Raw genomic sequence first — 9,419 nt, 5'->3', positions numbered from 1 at the left:
TCTTTTATTTTTAAAATAAAGCCATCATCCTTTTCTTGGATTTTTAAAATATTGTGCAGCCTTTTTGCTTAAAAGCTATCTGTCATTTTGTTTTTCTATAATGTCAGAAAAGTCCTTGTCTGACTGTTTGTTCAGGAAGGCAGGCAGTTCAACTGAGTCACAATGCTTGTCTCTGTGACTTTGTCATGAATCCTTGTCTCAATACAGTTTCTATCTTTATTACCATCCTGTAAAGGATAGAACATCAGGGTTTCTACACTTGCTTACTTTGTTTTCAGGAAGGTACCAAGTCTATCAATAATAGCATAATCAAAATCTCTGTCCATACTAGTCCCTTGTTTCTGAAGCTGAACACGAAAGCCTTGTGACTTAGTTACAGCTTGTCAGCTTTCAAAATTTTCCTAAGTTTTTCTTTAACAGTTTTTCTCAGATCCTCTATATCATGCTTACTAATATAATTTATTAACAATCTAACAGTAAATCTAAACAGATTTTATGGAAGACTCAATTTTCTGCATAGCTGCCAGCATTAGTTTTATTATTTTTATCAACACCAGCTTTTGTTACATTATTCCAACTCTAGCCTTTAGGGAGTGGCCTTTACCAGTATAGGTACTGGAACTTTGTCAAGCAGTGCCCCCAGGGCGCTTGGCCTCACCACTCAATGCTCCCCCCATGACTCCCTCCTAAATTTATGCTGAAACCTAATCTCTGAGCACATCGCTGTCGCTGTCGGGAGATGGAGGCTGATGGCAGATGCTTAGCTATGAGGTAATAGTGCCTGTAAATGGAAGCACAACCCAACTGAGGGCCTGAGGAAGTGGCCCATGTCTCCTCTGTCTTTCTGATATTCGAAGGATACAGAAATGGGCCCTATCTTGGGGGCTGAGACTTAGCTTGCTAACACCCTTACTTGGTATTTCTCGTCTCCAGAACTATGATGGAATAAATTTCTATTCCTTAAAATTATACAGCCTTAGATACTCTGTCATAGCAGCAAAATGGATTAAGTGAGCGTTGCTGCTATAGAGGGATCAGAGCTCCAAGTCCAAACTGTTCCCAGCTGCCAACCCATAAATTTACCTTCAAGAGCTAGATTTATAATAAACTAGGAGTCAGGGAAACTATGCAGGACCTGTTGTGCAAGGATTTGCAAACTAGCACACACACTAACATACCAGGCTGCTTGACACCTGACACACCCACCCCGATTCTCTCTGTGTTAGAAAAGCAGGGGAGGGGACTACTGGGTAGTGAGAGTGACTTTCAGTTGAATCGACAAAGGTTACACAGCACTGAGGAGAAATTGATTTTGATGATCTGGGTGTTATAGACCCCTCGTATGGAGTCCTGTACTTCTTGTTGGCTTCTGCAAAAAAGGCTACTGTGTCCCGGTCGGGAAGTGGGCACAAGGCAGGATCTAGGGATTGCAAAGTACAGGGATGCTTCCTGAGTTGTTAGCATTTTCTCTCTCTTACATTTATTCTTTGGGGCCCTAGAATGAGACGATGGTTGGGCAGGCAGGGTCATTTGCACAGCATGTAGAACTGAGAAGATTAAAACACCTAGTGGAATGACCACGATGAGAATCACAACCTCAGGGCAGGGTTCGTGTCATCCTTGTGTGACAAAATAATCCTTACGTACACTAGCTGCATGAATCTACACATCCCTGAAGAGCCCAGGACCATCTCTTTCTGAATCAAGACATGGGTGAGAGAAATGCTGGGCTAGACTGGTTTGGTTAAGGTGGAGGGAAAAACTAAATCATGGGACTTTGTCAAGAGAAAATATAGTATAAGGTATGGTTATTGATTATATGTGGTGTGACAGAAGTACTCATGCAGTAGGCCCAGCCTGTGTCCAGGGGGCCTCATGTGGCCCAGCATAGCTATAAATGTGGCCCAATATATTTGCAGATGACAACATCAAGTTGCAATGCGAAAAGGTTAGACACGCCTACACATGGTCCAGTATTAACTCAGAAAGACTCTTAAATGGTGCATATTAGTAGGGTTTGTTACTAGAGTGGATACCCAATATGGTTCACTTATAAAGATAGAAGGTTTCTTCATTTAGCTACAGCTTGGAGGTTCAAGAGAATAGTTATCTCAGAGCTTAGCTGTGTCAAAACACAATGGAGATGCTTGCATCTGCGTGTGTCTAAGAGCTTACAACACCAAAGAAGAAACCTGACAGGAAGAGGCTGGCATTCCACAGTCTTCTGTGAAGGCACACCCTCAATAGAGTAACAGTCAAAGGTTCAATCATTTTCCAACATCACCACCCTGAGAATCAAGTTTTAATCATAGCCCTTGGGAGGATGCTCAGATTCCATTCAGATTCGAGCCAGTGGCTCCAGAAGAACTTTCATTACCTAAACGAAACTTCAAATGAGAAGATTGTGAATTGAATGCCATCTGGGCCTAGGATGCAGCCAGAGGACAGAGAGATAGAACCCATTTGAGGACAACTTAAAAATTATGTGTGGCTTTGTGCTTTCCACTGTGAAACATTCCTTAGGCTAAAAAGTTTCAGCTGTAAACCTTTAGAAACTTCTCTATCAGGAAAAACAAAATAGTTGAAAGAGAAGTGAGGTGGTATGGATGAACTGGGGAGGGTGGGGGATTAGATTATGTTTTGTGAAGAAAGTCAGGAACAGAAAAGCAAATGCCAGGAACTCTGCTTGTATATGGAAATCACGGTAGGGTAGTGGTCTCCAGAGCCTGAGGGTTGGATGGTTGACAGGCGGGAGGGTGCAGCTGAAGAGAAGGAATAGTGTTCTGATGTGCTGTAGCACAGAGAGTAACTGTGACTGACAGAAATTAACTGCATATTTCAAAAAAAGCCAGCCGAGGAGATTTGAATGTTTCTAACACAAGGAAATGGATTTATTTAAACAGAGCAGGGTTTCATTAAAAATTAGGCTACAAATACTTATGGCACGCTGCTGAGTTGCTTAGTAAAATAAAAGCTTTTTAATGCCTTCATATTATGCCTTCATATTCTCAGGGGTTGGCGATTTAGCTCAGTGGTAGAGCGCTTACCTGTCAAGCACAAGGCCCTGGGTTCAGTCCTCAGCTCTGGAGAAAGAAAAAAAAAGATAAAATATTATGTTGTTCTCACTGTGGAAAATTTGGAGAATGTAAAAAGGTATACAGTAAAAACAAATATTTAGAAATAAGCCTTCTCACATATCCTTCTAATCTTTCTATGAAGATCTGGTCATTTCCTCATGGAATAAATATTTAGGAAGGGTTTGCTTTGTGTGAGACAATGTGCTGGACATTGGAGACAAAAGGGGAGCAAAGGGGGCATGGTCACTGTCGGCAGAGAAGACAATCCCTCAAGCCACATGTGTTAAGTGTGGTAACACCAATAAACACTTGGGGCATTTCTCTTGGCCTAGGAACCAGCTACCTCTGAGGCATGATTCTCCCCCAACCCCCTTCCCAGAGATAGGGTTTCTCTGTGTAGTCTTGGCTGTCCTGGACTCACATTGTAGACCAGGCTGGCCTCAAACTCACAGAGATTTGCCTGCCTCTGCCTCCTGCAGTGCTGGAATTAAAGGCATGCGCCACCACTTCTGAATGAAGCATGATTCTTAATGTTTAGTGTTAGCATTTCATAAAACAGCCATTGTATTTTACAACCAGCTGCTCTTAATGCTGAACACTAAGCTTGCAGGTTTACAACAAGTCACTTACTGGTTCAAATATTTGTGCTTTGAAAAGCACCACTGTACAGCAAATTCAGAAACACGTTGGATATTTTGCCTGACTCTTTTTCTTCAGCAGACTACACATTTTTCCACTAACCTGTTATAATAGCTCTTATTGTGAAAAGGAGACCACATGCTTTGATATAATTCTCAGAGCACAGGGCAGAGCTTTTCTGTCCTCAGGAGACAGTGTTAGTATTGCTTGTCTCCAAGTCAAGTCTCAAGGACTTGCATGGTCCTTTAATCCCAGTATGTGGGAAGCATGGACAGGCAAGCCTTTGTGAGTTCAAGGCCAGGCTGATCTGCAGAGAAAGCTCCAGAACAGCCAGAATTGCAGGAAGAAACCGTGTTTTGAAAAAACAAACAATTTGTTGCTGGAAATCAAACTCACAGCCTTGAGCATGCTAGGCAAATGCTCTATTACTGAGCAATACTCTTGGTATTACTCCAGTAATACTTAACATGATTCTAGCAATGAGGTAGTAGTCAGTTTTGTAACTTGTGTCCACTTATTTTAGCATTTCCTTAAATAAATTCTTTAAAATGGGATTTCTCTAGGGCTAGGGAGATGGCTCAGTGGGCTAAAGTGCTCTCCACACAGTGTGAGGACTTGGGTTGGTTTGGATCTCAGAACCCTTGTGCAGCCAGAATATGGCAGTGGGACTCTGCAGTCACACACTTTTTATTTTATTATAATTATTATTTTGGTTTTTCGAGACAGGGATTCTATGTGTAGCCCTGATGGTCCTGGACCAACTTTATAGACCAGACTGGCCTCGAACTCAGAGATCTTCCTGCCTCCCAAGTGCTGGGATTAAAGGCATGCACCGTCACCACCTGGCAGTTACAGAACTTCTAATGCAAGATGAAGAGGGAGTGTTGCTTGTTAATATTTATTGTTGATTTATCTTTTAGTTAAGCATTGGTTATTCTTAAACCAGCTGTATACCCAAATTACCACACAGAGACTAGGATGTATTTAATTAACCTAGAGCACAATTCTGGGCAATAATTACTCCATCCTAAACCTCCGAGCCCACATAAGTTTCTCCCATTCAGATTTCCCACATTATCCTTGCTTTTTTAGTCATATCTTAGGTCCAGTTGGTTCATCCATCTCTCCTGATGTTCCCAGGTCCTCTCCTCTCAGATCTCCCTTCTCAGACCCTCCTCCCACTCCCTTCTTTCCTCCCCTCCAGACCAGGGCGTCCCACCCTAATCTCTCCATTGCTCCGAACTGGCTGGTTGTTTTATTGGCAATACAGAGAACAAATGGTAGCATGTTTACACAAACTTAAGACAAGTTTTACACAATGAAATGTCCGGATTGAAACCAAATAGTGGGGTAGAGAAATCAGCATTTGAATGAACAAGGGTAAATTGTATACATTCCACAAGAACATTAAAATAGGAGAGCCAGAAAAATCCCCAGACTTGAGGATCAGCTAGCCTGGTTACACAGGAGGGAAGGACAACAGATTTGTCTCAGACTATAGCCGAGGACCAACACCCAAGGTCATCCTCTGACTCCATCCATGTGTGTACCATACACATGAACAAACACACATGCAAACTTTTTCTAAAGAGAAAAGACATCAAAATTCTTAAGATGTATGCACATATGAATCACTTTTAATATAAATCACCAATTTATTTCAGTCCCACAAATAACTCTGCTTAACCTTTCTTCTCCGATAGGCTGAACTCAGGGAAGGCAGGGTGTGGAACATTGTAAGACCTGGAGTCTCACTGCTCAGGATTGCGCCCTCCCCAGGAACTCTCACAGACCACCAGCTCGATGCAAAAGCAAGAGGTTTTAATGCTATCACGATAGGGTCACCCCTCCAAAAGCAGGAGACGACCCCCAACATGCAAAGCACAGGGTTTTTGTACCTGAAAATCAGGTCACTTTTGCTCGTAGATAGTTTACAGCTGGTTGTTTCTCAGAACAGTTCACCCTGCCCTTCTAGAGCTCTCTGCACCTTGCTTCACTTCAAATAATCAAATTGTTTCTCATTCCCAGGTGGTCCCTCAACATGTTCCTTGCTATACCCAATGCCTAGATCAGTGTTCAACAAATAATGGATGCATAATGTTCGTTGAATGGTTTTCAGGTGGTACCCTTGCTCCTTCTGAGTATTTGCCATTTGATTGGTAATAATCCTTTAAATTCATTTCTCCTATGGCATTTTTTATATTTTATAGTAAAACAAAAACAAACAAACAAAAAAAAAACCAAAAACAAAAAAGAAGAAAGTGTGTATCAGAAGAGGATTAACGACTTACAGATTGAATCAGGCAGAGGGCCAGAATGAGGTGCTCTGTGTGATAGTTCAGAAAACAGTATTCTCTAGGTACGATATCTGGCCTTTTCCATCTTAAGGCGGCTTTAGAGCTGTGTTTTGTGGTTTTTGCTCTAATGAAATGTATGATGGGGATGGGCATATAAAATGCCAAAGCAAACAGGAAGGGATTCAGGACTAATCATAGGGACAAAGTTTGAGCCTGGAGCAGTAAGAAGGGACTTTCCCTCATGCAGAAATTCCTGGTTAACACTACAGTTGCCTGACTGGCAGGAGAACTTTATGTTGTTGCTGTTTTTAGCACTCATGTTTCCCAGGTCCCGGATAATTTGAACTCTTCCGTTGTCACTGTGCTCTGTTTAACTGCAGTGCTGGGGGCAGTGCTCGGGTGACTTGCACCTAGTCAGTCCACAAGCGGGAAGCAGAGAGTGCCACGGTGCTAAGAGCTAGTAGAAAGAAAAGCATATTAGGGGTGAGCATTTGTTAAAATAGCTTGCAGACTGTAACTACAAACAGTAAATGACTGCTGTACAACCTGGAACATGCAGTGCTTGTACGGAGTAAACACAGCGAGCCTGCTGGACACAGCTGTGCAATTAGTGTTTGGCATCAGGGGACACTGGATCATTCATTGACTTTGAAACAGTTGGCTTCCTGTGTATAAAAGGACAAAGTTGAGGCTTTAAATTCTAATGTATTACATATTTAAAGAAGTGTGGAAGGTTTCTGTTTTAGCCCTGGCTCTCCTGGAACTCACTCTGTAGACTAGGTTGGCCTCAAACTCACAGAGATCCTCCTGCCTCTGCCTCCCAAGTGCTGGAATTAAAGGTGTATGCCACCGCCTAGCTGAAGTATGGATTTTTAAAGAAGTTGTAGAACAGGGAAACTCTTTTCCCATGAAATGAGATTCATAAGTCATAGTGGAAACAAAATATTTTACTATTCAAGGGTCTATAGAGATGGCTCAGTGGTTAAGAGCAATTGCTGCTCTTGCAAAGGACTTTGGTTTGGTTCCCAGAATCCACACGACAGTGTTCAAAATCCGCAACTCTAGGCTCAGGAGATTCGATGCCCTTTTCTAGCCATCTCAGGCACCAGACACATACATGGTGCATATACATATAGCCAAACACTCATATATATTAAATGAAAATTTCAAAAATACCAAATCCCGTTTTGGGGGCTCCATTACCCCAAAGTGAAGGAGGGCCTCCAAGCTACCTCAGCAGCTGCTTCTGCTGCCCTCCTGTCTGCTGCATTCTCACGTAAAACAAGCCATGGAATCCAGAATTGCTCTTCTCTGAGGCGGGTCTCAGAAACTAGACCCTTTCCCAAAGCCAGTCACAATCCTTGAAATTCCTGCTCTTCCCACTCTTCATCTGGCTCTGCCAAGAGCACCCTGCCCTCTGTCACACAGATGTCAAGAAGAATCTGAGCTTGTCCTTGCCCGATTCTCTGCGGGACAGTTAGCTTTAGACCTCAGTCTTTTGAGTAACCACAGTTCTTTACCACTATGCTGTTTTGAACCTCGGCATAGGAATAAATTGCTTGCTCAGTGTCCGAGGTCTTCAGTGTGGACATTATTCTGCATCTGAAACTGTCCAATAATTGGTATGTTTGTCCTGTTAACCTGTCCCTTGCTATGGAGTGGCCTTGACTGTGATGAGCAGGAAAACTTCACAGCCCTTTCCAATCCTACACCATGAGAGGAAAAGAAACTTAGACAAAAGATAAAAGAGTGCAGGTATGCAAGGGTACCGTGTATGTCCACAGAAAAGAAGTGAATGACTCAAAAGAAAGACTGGCTATATATATAGTGACACAGAGTAGAGCCTTCAGAGAGGAAGGAGCCTCCGTTAAAAAAAAATGCCTCGATGTGCTCCAGCTCTAAGGCATTTTCTCAATTAGTGATCAGTTGGGGAGGGCCCAGCCCACTGTGGGTGGTGCCATTCCTGGGCTGGTGGCCTTGGAAAGCAGGCTGAGCAAGCCAGGGGGAAGCAAGCTAGTAGGCAACACTCTCCTCCATGGCCTCCTCATCAGCTCCTGCCTCCAGGTTCCTGCCTTGACTGAGTTCCTGCCCTGACTTCCTTCAGTGATAAACAGCAATGCAGAAGTATAAGCCAAATAAACCCTTTCCTCAATTTGCTTTCCAGTCATTATGTTTTCATCACAACAACAGAAACTCTAAGACAAATGACTAATACTTTTGAGCCAAGCATAGTGGTGAGTGCTTATAATCCTTGAGAACATGCATGCACTCACGCGTGCACACACACACACAGATATCTCTCCTAGGGCTTCCTGATGATTTTAGTCCAGTGAGAATGGTGATGGATTCCTGATACACAGAACTATAATATAATACATTTGTCTTTTTAAGAACCACAATTCAAGCCAATAATTAAGAGTCAAAGGCTATGTAGTTCCTGCTGGCCTCATGCTTGTAGAAGTTTCCTGCCTCAGTTTCTCGATCCACAGGCATACTCAGCTTTCTGTGGTTATTATGGAAGCCAAGGAAAAGTTACATAGGCAGCACATACGCACACTCACAGTCTATAACCCCAGAAGACCAACTCAACATGCTTTCTTCTTAGCCTGTTGTGAGTTTACCCTTTCAAGGATCCCAAGGTTAATTCTCTTCAAGCTCACTGGAGCTAACACATTAAGAAGGAAGCAGAGAGCTTGCCCAGTGATACACTTCTAATGTCACAACCTAGGTAGGGCAGGACTCTTTCCAGAAGAGTTGGCCTGCAGCCCAAGCCACCTTCTGTGGAGGCTGGATTGCACAAAAGCAGCCTGTGCCTGTCAGGTTAAAAGTTAAGGAAACACCAGAACCCCCTGTTTGTCAGGGAACAGGCTCAACACTGAGACTATTGTGGGGGAAAAAACAATAGCAAAAACCCAGGCAATAAGCTGTGAAATCCAGGCAGAGTGAACCATAGTGTTTACACAGGAATTAGCACACACAAGGGGCTTTTACAGTCTCTCCCACAGTCATGGAGGTATGTTTTACACACACACACACACACACACACACACACACGTTTGTTATATGGCAACTATCCTACCCTTTAGGCTTCACTTAGCATCAATCAAGTGAAGTTTCTTTGCCTTCTGTGCATGATGTCACCCTTTTTCACTTGGGAACACAAGCAGGGCTCAGATGAAGTCAACTGAACATGAGTAAAAGTTTGTGACCTCAGAGGAGGGAAATGCCCTTACTGAAGAGAAGAGCACGTGCATATCGCAAAGTATGATATAGGTAGACATTTCCCATGACCCATTTGACCTGTAACTTCCAGATGACCCACCATCAATTACTTGATTTTAGTTATATTTTCCTCACACATTCATGCCAGCTTTACAAAAATGTTATCTTACTGTTCTACTGATTG

This window comes from Meriones unguiculatus, chromosome 19, assembly GCF_030254825.1.
Source record: "Meriones unguiculatus strain TT.TT164.6M chromosome 19, Bangor_MerUng_6.1, whole genome shotgun sequence".
In the NCBI taxonomy this organism is placed as follows: domain Eukaryota; kingdom Metazoa; phylum Chordata; class Mammalia; order Rodentia; family Muridae; genus Meriones; species Meriones unguiculatus.
Note: the sequence above shows the minus strand (reverse complement) of the source record.